This window comes from Equus przewalskii, chromosome 15 (assembly GCF_037783145.1).
Source record: "Equus przewalskii isolate Varuska chromosome 15, EquPr2, whole genome shotgun sequence".
In the NCBI taxonomy this organism is placed as follows: domain Eukaryota; kingdom Metazoa; phylum Chordata; class Mammalia; order Perissodactyla; family Equidae; genus Equus; species Equus przewalskii.
This window is the reverse complement of record NC_091845.1, coordinates 72,236,413-72,251,953: the sequence shown is the minus strand read 5'-3', so window position 1 is coordinate 72,251,953 and position 15,541 is coordinate 72,236,413. Positions and strand designations below refer to the sequence as shown.

At 45.5% G+C, this 15,541-nt stretch overlaps 1 protein-coding gene and 1 long non-coding RNA gene across 3 annotated transcripts in view; one reads left to right on the top strand and one right to left on the bottom strand.

Moving 5' to 3' along the window:
* The window catches only part of EPHB1 (EPH receptor B1), a 417,501-nt gene that overhangs the window by 19,600 nt on the left and 382,360 nt on the right, over positions 1-15,541 (bottom strand). The window lies entirely within an intron of this gene.
* LOC139076205 (uncharacterized) lies at positions 868-14,863 on the top strand. Of its 2 annotated transcripts, none has more exons than XR_011527579.1 (4): positions 868-898; positions 3,372-3,474; positions 4,488-4,686; positions 13,894-14,863. It is a non-coding gene; the product is annotated as an uncharacterized lncRNA (long non-coding RNA). The 2 variants fall into 2 exon arrangements; XR_011527578.1 differs by having other exon boundaries at positions 891-1,202; positions 13,894-14,164.

The window sequence follows — 15,541 nt, the reverse complement described above, 5'->3', positions numbered from 1 at the left end:
AGCAAGGAAGAGTACCATGACTGATGAGCCATGTCTGTGATGGGTGAGGGAATGGGTGGCCGTATATATGGCCACCATACTGCACTAAATGTCAAAAGATCTTAAAATGATGGGGCGACAAAAGGCAGCAAGATAGCTTCACCAAAGTTTCCATCAAGTATATCTGTGGCCTAAGGAAAATGAAGGGCAAATCGAGGTGAAGTTCACATTGCATAGAAAGTGTCTTTCTGCAGTGGAAGGTTGGACACTCCCCTTGGAGCAATGACCATCCTGACCGTGTGGTTGCCCAGCCTTGGCCGAGGCATCTGCCGAGAGAGGGTCTCTGTGCAGCCCTTTGTAGACAGTTCAGGCACAGATGGTCCTGCCCTCAGGCTGCATCCATGGGACATGTCCTCCTCCTGTTTCCCAGTCACTGTCCCTGGCCTGAACCAAGAGGTCTAATGTGGTTCTAAGTGTTAAATTAGGAAGGTATTTTTGAATAAATGTCTCTTTTTAAAAGCACTCTGAAAGTACACTGAGCCGTTTTCTCCAACCTCATCAACAAAGTGATTTTTTTCAGATAAGACCTGTATCAGCCAAGAAGGAAAAGAACTTTCTGCCTAAAAGGTTATCTTTCTCTGAGTTACCAGCTTCTAACAGCCAGTGGAAATGGCTTCAGGCTGCTAAATTGCAACTGAGTCCATATAATAAACAGGCTGTTCCTAGTTCCCCAGGATGCCAGGAATTTGCATGAAAACAGTCTCTCCATCTTCTGAGAGAGTTCATCTGGCCCTGCTGCTTCTTTCTTTCCAGAAGCCACAATCTTGACGGTGACACTGTAATTTATTACCACGCTAAGGATTATGATGCAACATACAGAGAATTAGAACTTTAGGTGGGAAACAGGCTGCAGGAACAGGTGAGCTTCTGGGGAGGATGGTCTTATTTGTCATGCAAATAGCACACGTAACAGAGAGAAGACAACCCGAAAAGACACACTGCGTTGTCTGCAGACAAAACTGTTTCTAAATAGAATGTTTTTCAAAGCTTTTCTTGAAGCATTAGCTGCTCTCCAAAATGAATGACACAATGTATTTCATACGAGTAATAAAATATGTGATTTGAATAACTACAAACGGCAAGATTTACAGTCAGTAGGGTCCTTGCTGCCTCTCCCCTGAGCTTTGCGAGCGCTGAAACCCTTCTGCGAGATGCTGCAAAAGGTAATTGCATCCCAAACATCATTTTCCAGCAGCTAGAGAAAGGCCTATTTGGACATAAATTAACTAAAAATATGCAGATAATAGTGTGTGTTTCCTGTGGGAAGAACAGAATGGCCGCTTGGTGATGTTTCCCAGATGGAAAAAAAAATCCTGTTCAACCAAACAGACGTTGTTTCTCTGTACTACACAGTCAGGGCAAACAGCTGTCTTTTCCTACCCACCCCCCAGATAGCCCCCGATGGCTGAGATGTGGGCATCATTATTATTATTTTTATCACCCAGCACTTCTTGAGTTTATAATTAAAAAGAAACAGTGGAGAGATAAGGGCTAAATAATTCACTGGCTGCCTTCATTCATTTGAAAGTAGGCGGTGGGTACCCTCTCTGGGCCAGGCCAGGGTCAGCAGAGGGAAAGGGAACAGTACCGCTTCTGCCCTGAGGAGGGCACCAGCCAGGCACTCCTGCAGCCATGAGCAGATCAACCAGGCGCAGGCTTAGTCTCTCCTGGTACCATCCCCCAGGCTTGGGCCTTGTTCTCAGTGCCCCTGGGAAGTCTCTCTGGAGAGAGTGGTTGGATTAACTGGTCCTATGGGCTTTAGATTCTCTGCATGTGCCTTCCCAGATGGTGGACTACTGGTAACCGAGGGAGGGAGCCAGTACCTACCAAGGACCTGGTGAGCAAGGATGTGTCTACCCAGCTGATGAGTCAAAAATTCCCCCTGCCTCCGAGCTGGAGCCTCAGGGCCCTTTGGATGACAAGGTGGCAGGGAGAACCAGGGAGCAGGGGATGGGCAGGGTTGAGGAGGAGGCTAGCCAGTCACCCTGCTGTCTACCCTCAGCTTCCTGGGCCATGTCCAGTGTATATGGGTTGCTTCTCTGTCCTTGGCAAGAATTGTGCTTTTTCCTGGAGCCCCTCATCCCCACTGCTTCTCTGCTGCCTACCCCCAGCCCCAGGCCCACCCTAACACACCACAATTCTCCTCTCCTTTTTCAGCCAGTCCATTTGCCTTGCCAGGGACACCTGGGCTCTCCCACGAGTCCCCATGTCTCCGTGGCTCCTCTCTCTGTCAACAGGCTGTGATGGCCCTCCTGCCTTTGCCCCATGTGTCACCCCCTGACCTCAGGCACCGGCACTATTCTGTGGTTCCATTCCCGCTCCTGTGCCCGGGACCCTGGGCCTTCCTGCACTCTGAGGCACGGCTGCACCGCCCACCGCAACCGGCTGCCAGGGGCTCCCACAGGAGCAGCGAGGTGCAGGGTGGATGCGCTGTCTGCAGACGGGGACTGGCCTCTGTGCAGCCATCTTGGAGACCTCTGTCCAGCTCTGTGGGAGGCCCATGGGGTTTACTCCATTGTCCTTGCTGAGTCCACTAGGGCCTTCCATTTTTTTCCCTTCTCTTCATGCAATGTGAGCATCTGACAGACTGTCCACGGCACCCCGTTTTACTCTGTATACCAGGTACACTCCTTATTCGCAGTGTGATTTTCGGTGCCTTACCCATGCCCACCAGCCATGCGTCTAGTCTCCCTCCCTGCCCCCCCAAGAGCTATTTTAAAATAATCAGTCATGTTAAGTAGCATAAGCTCTCGCGGCCTCCTGAACTGCACTGCCTTCTTGGCACGGCTTCTCCCTCCAACAATCCCGGCTGTTATAACCAAGTCACTTAACCACTCTGTCTTACCATCTCCACCTGCCAATATGGATAATAATGCTTAATTATCTCAGAGGGTCGTACGAGGAGCTGTTAGCTACCGCCTGCGGAGCGCGAGCTGTGCGGGTGAGGCTGTGCCACCTGCCTCCCTGCGTGAGCCCGTTCTCGGGGCCCCTGTCCTCCTCTGGTGGTGGTGAGGGATGGCTAGGGAGAGGCAGAGCCAGCCCCAAAGGCCATTCAGGGAGGCCAGCTTCCTCCTGGGTACCTTCCCCATCAGTTATGTGTCTCGGCAAGGAGAGGAGGGCGCTGTGAGTCCACACCTGACGAAAGGCACAAGGGGCACCCGAAACCCATCTGTCCTCCAGTTCCACATCTCATGCTGCCTTTTCTTCAGAGTGGATAACAAGAAAGAAGAAGGAAAGATAAATGGAGATAAATGTCCCTGTGTATGGAGGGCAGGTGGTATCTGTTCTCTCCCAAAGAGAAAAAAAAGGATTGGCTTCTGTTTTATTTTCAGAGCATGGAGCCCCAAACTCTCCTCCAAGGATGCCATCCCACCTGTGCTGTCATCACCCTGAGACTGTCCAAGTCCCAGTGAGCTTCAGGATACAAAAGATCGTGTGAGTCTACCACATTTTTGATGTTTGGGGAACATCTGTTCAGAGAGAAGAATATTAAGGTGTTCCTCAAAGTGAAGTGGGAAAAGACATTTCTTTCTTTCTTTTAAAATAAAGCATTAATGAGCAGAGTGCACAGGCTGGGAATAAGTTGAGGACTGATGGTCCCCTTCGTGACGGAGGGATGGACCATGGGGAAGTCTCCCAAACTGTGACAGGAGTATAAATTGGTAAAAGGTTTTGGGAAATGAACTTTTTCTATCAAAATTTAAAATATGCAATTCTGAACATCACCATGAGGGGCAGAGGAACATCATGTGCCTCCAGATGTGATCTCTGAGAAGGCCACACCGTCATTTGTGCAATGCATAATGCATAACCCGAGTCTAATCATGAAGAGATAGAAGACAAACCCCAAATGAAGAAGATTCTATTAAAAAAATAGGGACGATATTCTTTTAAAATGTCAATATCATAAACAACAAAGAAAGGGTGTGAAAATGTTCCAGATTAAAAAACACTAAACTGACATGACAATGAAATGCAATATCTGATCTTAGACTGGATCCTGTAACAAAAGCAAAAAGTGCTGAAAAGGACATTTTTGGGTCAATTAACAAAATTAGGGTACAGACAGTACATTAGATCAAAGTATTTTATCCATGTTAAATTGCTGAAGTTGGTAACTGTACTATAGCTTTGTAAGAGAATATTCCTATTCTCAGGAAATAAGGAAGTGCACTCTCGGTTTGTGGAGATAAAGAGCCATGATGTATGCAGCGTATTCCAAGTGTTTAGAAAAAAACATTTTAGAGATGGGAAGCAGGCAAATAATAAAGAAATGGGGTAAAATGACAACAATAGGTGAAGAATCTGGGCAGAGGTCATATGTATATGGGTGTTGTTTGTATTGTTCTTATTTTTGGAACTTTTCTTAAGTTTGAAATTATTAAAAAAAAATTTAATGTGCAAATTCTTTGACCCAACAATTTCCCTTCTTGAAATTTATTTTGCAGAAATATCTATACAAGTGTGCAGAGATATCTATAGGAGAATATTCATGGAAGCATTGTTTGAAATAATACAACATCAGAAGCCACCTAGACGGCCATCCCAAAGGAGCTTGTTAAACGGTTTCTACAGTTCATTCATCCAAAGGATGCCTGAGAAAGAGCCTGAGAAACCTCCAGGGGCAGCAGCAAAAGATCTCCAAAGGTATGAAGTAAGGGACTAAGAGGGGAAAAGGTCATATTCATGATACATCGTGAACTAGCAAAGCAAGTCAAATAGATCAATATGTATAGTATGAAACCATTTTTGAGACCACAAAAAATATATAGATAAACACACACACAAACACACTCAAATTGGGAAGGAACACACCAAACTATTAATGATAGTGACTTCTGGGAATTGGGAAGAGGAAGACAGTTTCACTTTTTACTTTAAACACATTTTTATTTTTTGATATTTTTCAACATTGCTTTTATAAATAAAACTATAGTAACATTTTTTTAAATATGGCATTCAAGAACCTTCCTTAGGTCCCTTTCTTCAGATAGGCTGACCCTCCAAGTTGGATCAATAAGCCCCCTTCTCTCTGCCTGCCCTGGGATCAGTCCTCTCTCAGGTGTGGGGGGAGAGAGTGGGGAATTGTGATGGCCAAAGTCTGATGAAAGGGGCTGATGATAACAGCTACCTAAGAGCCACAGGGAAAGGGTCAAGTCCAGGGTTGGAAGAGTGGAAACTGAAGGGTGTCTTCTTCCCACTCTGAAGAACCCAGCTGCTTTGGGACAGCCATTGCTCCCTGGGCACACGGGCTCCTGCTCCATTTTACACTGACCATTCTACTTGGTAGATCCCAGGTCTCCAGGGACATGTTTGTCACTCATTAATTAATTTCTTAATTCACTCCACAAGCATTTACTGAGCAGCATATGAAAGCTCAGGATACTGTGATAAAAGAAGAAGCCAGGCCAGCTGCTGGGAGAAAAGGATGCATGGCTGGGTAAGAACAGGAGGAGTGGGCAGCGAAGAGCAACTGAGTGGTCTGGAGGAGGGCACTGAGGTGAAACCAGGTGGAGGTGGTAAAAGCAGCAGTAAGAACACAGTGGAGGCTGGACCATGGGCTGAGCTGCCTGTGGTTGTTCCCAATCTCTCATGCTTTTGGCCTCAGATTCCAGTGGCCAGCCTAGGCCTGCACTACAGAACCCTTGCGTGGAGTATCTGGGAGCCAGCTCGATTTAGACTTCAGCCATGCTGCTTGTATCTTACCTCTTCTTTCCTTGCTGACTGACCTCTCTATTTTCTTATCTACGTTAGGATTTATAGTACATTTTCTCATTCCTTAGAAAACCAGATCCTGGAGTTCCTCTCACATTCCCAGACCTAAGTTCGCCCACCCTAGAGGGTCTAGACCCCTGCTCTTTACCTCCCTGCCTGTCCTTCTTGGGCCCATAGGAGCCCAGGGATGGGTCTGCCATATGATTGTCCCAAAGGCAGTTGAGTTCTTCACAGCAGGAAGAGGAGATCCCTCAGTTTCTACTCCTCCATCCCTGGACTTGACCCTTTCCCTGTGGCTCTTAGTGGCTGTTAACACAAGCCCCACTCACTAGACTTGGGGCCTTCCTAATCTTGCTACAGCCTTGAAGCTCTGCCTAGAACTGTGGGGCCTCCATTCCAGAATTTTCTGGAATCATGAGAGTCATGGTAGCACCTCCTGAGGAAGTCCAAAGACTTCCTGTTTTCAGAGAGTTCAAAATTCATTTTATCTGGGGCTGGTGAACTGTGAGCCCCGCAAAACAATTCCCATTTCCTTCATAGCCATGGTCTACCAAGGCCTACGAACCCATATTCATGTTCTGTAGGAACCCAAATGGCTCAGGAGGTAATCCTCAACCACAAGTCAAGAGAAGCCCAGGTAAGTTCCCAAGATCTGTGGCCTCTACACATGATAAGCAGAAGCCTTCCCATCTGGCCTTGTTGATGCTGGAGGTCCTACAGCCTATAGGAACATTTTAGTATCTCCCAAGGTCTATAAGACTTTTACCTTTCTGGGCTATCCAGGGGTATTTTACCACCTGTGACAAATGATGGGTGAGATGAGGACAGGTGGAAAGCAGGGCATCCTCGCTCTGGAGCAAAGAAGGCATGTAGGCAGAGAAGCAAGAATTAAAGAGCCAACATATTTGTGGGGCAGAGAGGAGCTTGTCTACTTCTCCCCATCCTACTCTCCTCTCCCCTCAAGTAAATGACAGACTGTTTACAACAAAGGTGTGCGCAGAGTGTAGAGTGATGGAATAAGACCAGATCTGAAAAGCCATAGCCTTACAGGGTTTGGCAACCGGGGAACAGATGAGAATCTTAATGTTTTGGCCAAAGGTTATTCGAAAACTTCTCAGGCAAAAATCACAGAGAATGTGATCTTCAGAATGTTATTAGGTTGAGTTTCCAAGCAGGACAAAGGAACATTTGACTGGATTATAGAACTACCATCCAAAATATCCCCTTGTCAATGACAAGTGCTAACACAGTGGCTAGAGGTGGAAAATATCATTTTGCAGCCATGATAATAAAGACTATTTCAGATAAGAATCATCAACAGATGCTAAAACTAGCATGGAAATTTTGATGAAGAGCAGAATATTTGCATAGTCAGTCCTCCCACAGACTATTTATCAATTACAAGAGAAAAACATATGTAATATTTACTATACGTAACTATTCATTGGAGAAATTGGACAAAATCTTGACCAGGTGATCAAAATTAATAGCACCAATGAGGGGCACATGGACATCATATGTCTTGAGATATGATACCCTAGGAAGGATGCAACATTACTTATGTGGGATATCACCAAGAATATAGAACAGAAATCTAATTCTGAAGAATACCAGAAAAGCCCAAATTGAAGAATGTTCTACTAATGCATAAAAAACGACTATATCCTTTAAAAAAAGTCAATGTAATAAAAGTCAAAGAAAGACACTGGAAATGTTCCAGATTGAGGGAAACTGAAGAGACGTGACAACTCACTGCAAGAGCTGACCCTAGACTGCAGGTCCTGGGAGGCATTCCCTTCTAGTAGAGATTGGTTTCCACAAAATTAAAATCTTTTGAAATTTTGTCCAAATAAAAAGTTTTAAAAAATCTTCTTTTGAATTGATTAGGTATCTAAAGGAATTCTCTGACAAACAATAGTGTTTCCTTTTGAAGTTGTTCTTACAGAGAAGTGATCAGGAGAGCCCTAAGCATTTCCGTCATGGCTTCAGATGTAGACAGTAAACCAAATGTAATACGGACAATACCCTAGCTTTGAAGCTCTAAAATGTAATTACATTTCCCTGTAATCTTCTTTAAAGACCAACATTGGCATGGTCTGTAGAGTCTCTCCTAGGCCTGGAAAAAGTATGACCACATAAAATGACCTATTATTGTGACACTTGATGGCCCATATTTTTCAAATACTGTACTTGGAGTGGCAAAACCTTTGTTGGAAAGGAAACCTTGTAAAAGCTCAATCTCTCAAACCCATCGAAGAGGAGCTGTGGTTGAAGCAGGATGGCAGCCTGGACCCAGCTGGGTCTCCCATCACACAAGAGGGGGCCCTGTCCCAACTCCTGTAAACTCTAGGACAAGAGAGAGAAGCACTGACCACATGCCAAAGGAGGCATCCTAGAGACTCACATACAAGGTTTTCTTTGGTTGACCTATACGTTCTAACATAATTGTTTTAATTTTGATATTATTGAAAACTCTAAAAACTTTCCGTCTCAGATGTTAGGCCTATTGATGGTTCAATGACTTATTATGCCTAAGTGGAGCATATGCTTCCTGAAGGTGATTGAATAGACTCTAATTTCCCAATACAGGCATTTCTGCTATAACGTCGTACACAAATTTCTAAAAAACCTCATATTCTGAAAAATCCCACAATAAAATAACAGAGAGAGCCTATGGAAAAAAAATTACATTGGGAGAAGAACACTCAAAATGTAACAAAAACACAACAATCCTAGTAAAAATAGTAGTGCAGGTAAATGACAACCTAGTTCGCACCAGCATATCAGCCAGTCAATCCTTTGCAGCCTAAATCCTGGATTTTGTGTTTCCTCTCAGGGGATGCAGGTCCTGGGGGGCATTCACATCTCATAGAGATCAGTTTCCTCAAAATTAAAAATCTGATCAGCAGTGTTGTCTCCAAATTAAAATTTAACACAAAGGAAGACGTTTGCACAGTTTCCTTATCTTTATGCTCCGCTTCACCAGATAACAGAGTGGAAAACACAGTAGTTCTGGAAACCACGAAACCAGCCACTGTTTGCACTAAAGAAAGGCCTTTCTGTCAATGTCCAACTTTTTTCTTCAGGCCCTCTTATTATGCTGAGGCTGTCTCTTTAATTGTAAGAAAACTTACCCTGACTGCTTCAAGACACAAATCTCCTGGGAAAAGATCACATGAGAACCACAGCACTTCTGCCTATCCTGACATCATTTCCCCATTTACTGATCATGTATTGAGTGGGTTTACACTGAAGAGACAGGCACTGTAACACAGCAGGGTCCATCTCCACTCTCATTTTTACCAGGCACCTCAGAGGAGGCGAGAGCAAATGGACATTTATCAAGCATCCACTGGGCGACAGCTGCCCTGCTGGGCGCTTTATATATTCACCCAATTTTCACAATACGAAGAGGTAGGGTCTTATTCCTATTTTACAGATCACAAACTGAGGCTCACAAAGTAAATTCTTCATGGGTTACATACTGTGTTAGTGGCAGAACCATGGTGTAGATCTCTGTCTCACTGCCATCAACTTTGTGCTCTTTACATTACATTGGTTAGATTTTCATATTAGAATCCCACCACTTGCGTATTAACTGAAAGCAACAAGTCCCATTCGTTGCTAATTAGAATTTAGCATGCCGTGTATTGTTGGAACAGAGTTCTCCTCCAAAATCAGGTGAAAGTATTTTACCAAGATCCAGAATAATTTATTGTATTTCATCAGCTTTTATGGTAAGTTTTATTTTGTTACATTTTTATAGGACTTGGAAAGTTTATTAAAGCACTTTCGAAACAGTATATTTTCCTTTGACCTTTACAATAATCATGTGATATAGGTCAAGTATAATATATTATTCCCATTCGAAAGATAATGGAACAGAGTCTCAGAGAGGTAAAGTAACTTACTCCAAGTTAATAATTGGCAGAGCCAGGATTCAAACCATGGTTTTTGGCTCAAAATTCAGCCTTGTCTTAAAGCTGCTGAGACCACCTTCAGAATTACCTACTGTGAGGTCTTGTGCGTTGAACTTGTGTGTCTGTCATCAGACCTATTGGACCGAATTATGCTCCATGAGTTGAAATGTGATGAAAACATTGAAAAATAAAGCAAGAAAAAAAATGAGTTTAGGGTGTTTGTTACTGAAGATAATGACTACTGGTAGGAGAACAAGTATCAAAAGCCAATACAAATAAACAACCAAAAAGCCTGAATAATAGGTTTTAAACTATGTGTCTTATTGACTTACTAAAATAATTATCTAATACTGAGAACTACTATAGAATACTGGTAACTATTTTAGGATAATAGAACCATAGCATGTGCGATGGTAATTTGGGAGGAACATGAACTATCTTGAAGTGATACTAAGGGATCCGCCCCTTCCTCTGCCCAGACCTCTGCATCCCCTCACCCCATACCCCCTACCCCCTACCCCCAACTCTAGCATTTCCTTGCCAAACCTTTACCCTTTTAACTTCTCAGGGTAGAATGTCTAACTAAAAACCATTTCATACCATTTTATTGGTGATGTTGGTTTAAAAGCACATGAATTCACACCGCTTGGCAATTTGGGCTGGGGTCGCCCTGGATTTCCTGCCATCTTCTGTGATCCCTGGACCAGGGAAATTCCGTTCCAAAGGAGAAGTTTTCAAAAATGGTGGGGGCTAAAGTCAGGTCCCCATAGCTACTCCTGGCTAAGTCATAGGCCAGAGTCCTAGGGAATGTGCCCAAAGCATTCACCTCTAACAGTCATGAAGTAAGAGAAAGTGCATGGACAACGCGGGTTCTTTGTCCCACCTGACATGGAGTAGGAAAATGTGAGGCTGCTGGGTCAGTCCGGGCACAACTGGGTTGTGGCTTTGCATTTTAATAGAAAATTCTCAGCCTATTCGTGAATAGAAGGTCAGCTTTGCTCTTGTCACCTGGGTCCCCTCCCCGCCCCTCTCCCCACTGCTTAGCTCCTTGGCCACAAGAGAATAAAGGAAGGAAGACCTGACAGGTCACTTTGAAAAGATAGTCATTGCTGACCAAGAAAAAAAATATCCGCCTCCCACAAAGGAGAGAGCTAGCCATGAGGGGAGGCAAGCAGCTTGTAACTCACAAGCCGAATCTGCGAACTTTGAACTTTTCTTTACGCCTTTTTTTCGTTTTTTCTTTTTATCAAACACTCAGATGGCATGTAGTCTCTAAGTGAGCAATATTGGTGGAAGTCTACATGGACCTTTTCACTGAGAATCTTGTCTTCCTGTTTCTTACTCTCTGGCTTTCTCACAGGGAAACAGTTTACTTGAATGCTTTTGTGGGAGGATTAAAATAAAATCTTCACCTCTGCAGCCTATTCCGCCTGCAGCTGGAGAATCTGCAGAGCTGCTGCAGCACTGGCCTTTGATCAGCTCTCCTCCTGCTCTTTCCCTTCCTCACTCAGCTCTCTCTCCTCCTCTCCCCCTTATTTTCCGACTCACTCTTTCCTGTTCCTCTGGATCTATAAACTGTGCTGGCAGAGAGTTTCTTGGCCGCCTTCAGATTTTCGAATTCAGCTTTCCCAGAGGAAGTGTAATATGGCCAGCCTCGACAGGGCTGGTTTTGAGCTGCTGGGGTCTTTAGAAAATCACTCTTGCTCCCACGTGCTCTCAGAGGGCTGGATTGAAGGGCCTGGTTTCCCTTTCTTGGATAAACACCTTGCCTTCCAGAGATTCGCTGGACCCACAGGCCTCTTTTTGTGAGGAGGCTATGCCTTGTGACTGGCTCATGGGCCAACCCCGTGAGGTCCTGGAGGCCCTATTAGGCTGGGTGCATGGGACAAGTACCTCCACCCTCCGTAGAACTTCTCTAACAATGTATAGAACTCCTGCAGAACTAGAGGGGGATTTGCAAAGACTCCCAGAATCTCAAGGCTGGTCAGGGCTTTACAAACCTGAGCAGTCCCTTTTACTTAACCTCTTGTGCTCATCGCTCTTTGAAAGCAAAGCTCCTGCAAAGATGCACTGCCACCCCAGTGAACTCAGCAAACCAGGATTAGAATGTTATTGGGTTTTTTTTTTTTTACCTTCTTAAATCTCACGCAGTCAGGTTTCCCTGAGTCCTGGGTAAATTCCGGATGTGCATCCAAGACCTTCCATGTTGTTTCCCACCCTTCATCCTTTATAGTCTGACTGCCCACCCACTGCACACCAGTCCAGTGATGGTGGGGCAGTTGGTCTCTTAGGATTTGTATGAATTTGATAGGGCTGCAGTAACACAGTACCATAAACTGGGTGGCTCAAGACAACAGAAGCATATTGTCTCACAGTTCTGGAGGATGGAAGTCTGAAATCAAGGTGTTGGCAGGGCCATGCTCCCTCTGAAATTGCTAGGGGCAAGTCCCTCCTTGCTTCTTCCAGCTTCTGGTGTTTGCTGGTGATCCTTGATGTTCCTTGACTTGTAGACGCATCAATCCAATCCCTGCCTCTGTCATCACGTGGCCACCCTCTCCCAATGGGTGTCTGTCTAAATTTCCCCCTTCTTATGAGGACATTAGTGATTAGTTTTAGGGTCCACTCTTATCCAATATGATCTCATCTTAACTTGATTACATCAAATTAAAGACCCTATTTCCAAATAAGATCACATTTCACAGGTACAGGGCTTAGGACTTAGATAGAATCTTTCCTAGAGGGACACAATTCAACTGAAAACAGGGCCCTTCCAGGGCTAACACACCATGATTTTACTGGTCTGCATGCCCTCTGCCCAATACCAGCCAAATCAACCTGTTCTCTACCCAGTGGGCACAGCACGTACTTTCTGGCCTCTCCTGTTCTGATCAGACTGTTACCATTGTCTAGAAAACCCTCATCCTCTGAGCCCTCATAGCCTTATCCATTTACCCATCCACCCCTCCATTCATCCTAGAAATAGTCACTGAGGATCTTTCATGCACCCAGTGTTACCACTCAGTTCATATCTAACTCATCTGGAAATCTATTCCATCCCCCACCCCTTTTCTCACTTCAGCTGAAAACAATCTCTCTTTTCTCTAAGTTATGGCCCCAAACTTTCATTTATTAAGCGCCCAATCAGTAAAATAAGCCTATTCCTTAGTGAATGATTTACAGATACTACTGCCAATCAACATATTAAATATAAATAAAGTTTAATTTCCTCCTCTAGCAGAGGTCCTTGCCTTTTACAGGAAATCAATGATCCTTGATTGATGGGTTCATTGACTTCTTGACTGACTCTCGTCAGGACCTCAGCTGAGAAGGTGAAATCTGGCTGGCCACCCTCTACAAGGAGTGCTCCAACAGGGCCTGCACAGCTCCCCCTCGCTCTCTTCACAGGGCTCCCAGCGCAGTCCCTGAACACTGGCGTCTGGGGTCTTATTTCTGGTTCTTCCTTGCCTCCTATGCCCCTGGAGTTCATAGGTTGGAGCAAAGCTGCTGTGGGCCCAATGGGGCTGCTCACATGGTCCCTACACCTTGATGCTGCCTCACCTCAGCCTGCCATTTCTCCCAACATCCCCTTTGGCTTTTTCTATTTTCTTTTTTTTAAAGATTGGCACCTGAGCTAACATCTGTTGCCAATCTTTTTTTTCTTTTCTTCTTCTTCTTCTTCTTCTCCCCAAAGGCCCCCAGTACATAGTTGTATATTCTAGTTGTGAGTGCCTCTGATCGTGCTATGTGGGATGCTGCCTCAGCATGGCCTGATGAGTGGTGCCATGTCCGCACCCAGGATCTGAACCAGCGAAATCCTAGGCTGCCGAAGCCAAGTGTGCGAACTTAACCACTCGGCCACGGGGCCGGCCCCTCTTTGGCTTTTTCTATGGGACAGCTGCTTCTCCCCGTCTTTACTTGATCACAAGCCCCCCAACACCTTTGTCTCCCCACACCCTGTGCTCACTGGTGAAGCAGGGTCTGTGTTTTGCTTTGGTCTGTTTCCCACGAGGCACTGGCCAAGCTCTTCCCCTAATTATCTCCTTTCCACCTTGAGTTTCAGCCCAGATGTTCCTTCCTCAGGGTCCTGTGATACACAATTGTAATCACATAGTTCAGTGCATAATTAGTTGTCTAATGTCCATCTTTTTTTGCTAGGAAGGAAATGCAAGGAGCTCAGGAACCGTCCATTTTGTTAACTGCTGTGCTTTGTACACACTAGGTGCCTCATAAATGTGTGCTGGTTGGGAGAAGAGCTCGCAGAGGCATTGCCTGGCCCACATCCAGGTGGCTGGCCCACCTCCGTGATGACAGGCACGATGACAGGCACGTGAAGAGGAGGCCCATACGCCAGGCTCAGAGTAGAGAGATGTGCTTTCTGGGAAACGCCATCTGAGCCTCGCTCCGGTCCCCAGCGCATGAGCTGGCTCAGGCTCTGCGATCCCATCCTCATCTCACTCACGCTAATAATACACTGGCCTTACTAATAATAATTATGCTGAGTCTTTTTCTAAAGGGCATTTCAGTCGGGGCCTGATATCCCTAACTGAGCATCTGGTGACAAAGTGACCCAGGGAGAGATATCGGAGGAAGGAGGAGGCAGACGTGCCTGAAGAAGAATTATCTGAGTGGCGGAGCATGGGTAGAGTGGCATTTGAATTATTCCTCCCTCAGCTTAATTAATGCTACTGGAGAATTTCCAGGGGACCGGGACTCGGTTTTATTCTGGCTGCAATTAAAGGGTCTCCCCCTCTTTTCCTTGCTTGTCTTCATTCCTCTTCACTTTCCCACCCACCCAAGAGAGAGCCTGTTACCCAAGCTCCATGATTGAAAGAAGAGCGAGGAATCATAATTTGACAATGGCCTCATGAGGGAAGGCATGGATTAGAAAGGGAGGAGAAGTATGATTTAAATGGACAAACCGCCAGGAACTGTGGGGAGAAGTAAAACTGGATCTGGGGTCGCTGGCTGGAAAGCCAACAAACCTTTCTCCTTCTGAGGGACTAAGGTCCTCTGAGCCCAAACCTGGCAGGCAGAGGGCTCCATCCGCTTAGCAGCAAATTCTTGCAAAGTGCAGATCGGGGTGCTTTTTCCTGAAGCCTTGCAAGAAGGATTATCTTTGAGATAATTTTCTGCTTTCTTTGCACCTTTTAAGTATTAAGTACATTACAATAAAAAAAATCTAAAACAGAGTCCTATAGCAGCCAAACTCACTTCTCAGTGATAATGAAAGAAAAAAGCCTGGCCATTACCCTGTACTGATTCAGAAAGTTTGTGTGTGTGTGTGTCTGGTAGCCCCAGGTATGTGTGCGTACTTCTCTGTGTGTCTCTGACTGTGCTTTTTATGTGTGTCTACTGCACTAAATACCTGTGTGTGCTTGCTGTGTGTGTGTTGCTGATGGGAGCCACTCACCACAGGCTTTGGGAAAAGTTCACAGAGCCTCTTTGTCCTCACCACAGGGTCCCCTAACCATAGTGTCACCCACGAGGGCTGTGCATAGCATTGCTGGCCCCGGTGGAACTGAAAGTCTGGGCAGCCCTCAGACCCCTGCTGTTTCAGGGAACAGTGATTGCAGGTCTGCCACTCTTCTGGGATGCGTCAAAGCAGATGGAGTCCCGACTGTTCGCGGCACCCACTTCTCCCGCACAGGTCGGGCTCGGGGCCCGGCATGGGGAAGGAGGAGCATCCTTAAGGCTGAAGCTTTGATCCCTTGATCTTTCCTCTGTGGATCTCCTCTTTGAAAGACTCTCAAGCAGGTTCCCTGGAGAGAAAAAGACTCTCCCTCCCAGACGTGGGTGACCCGCTCAGGCGCCCTGATCTACCTTCTTAGCTTGAGCGCCTGTTTACTTATAAGAGATGGGGGATAAAC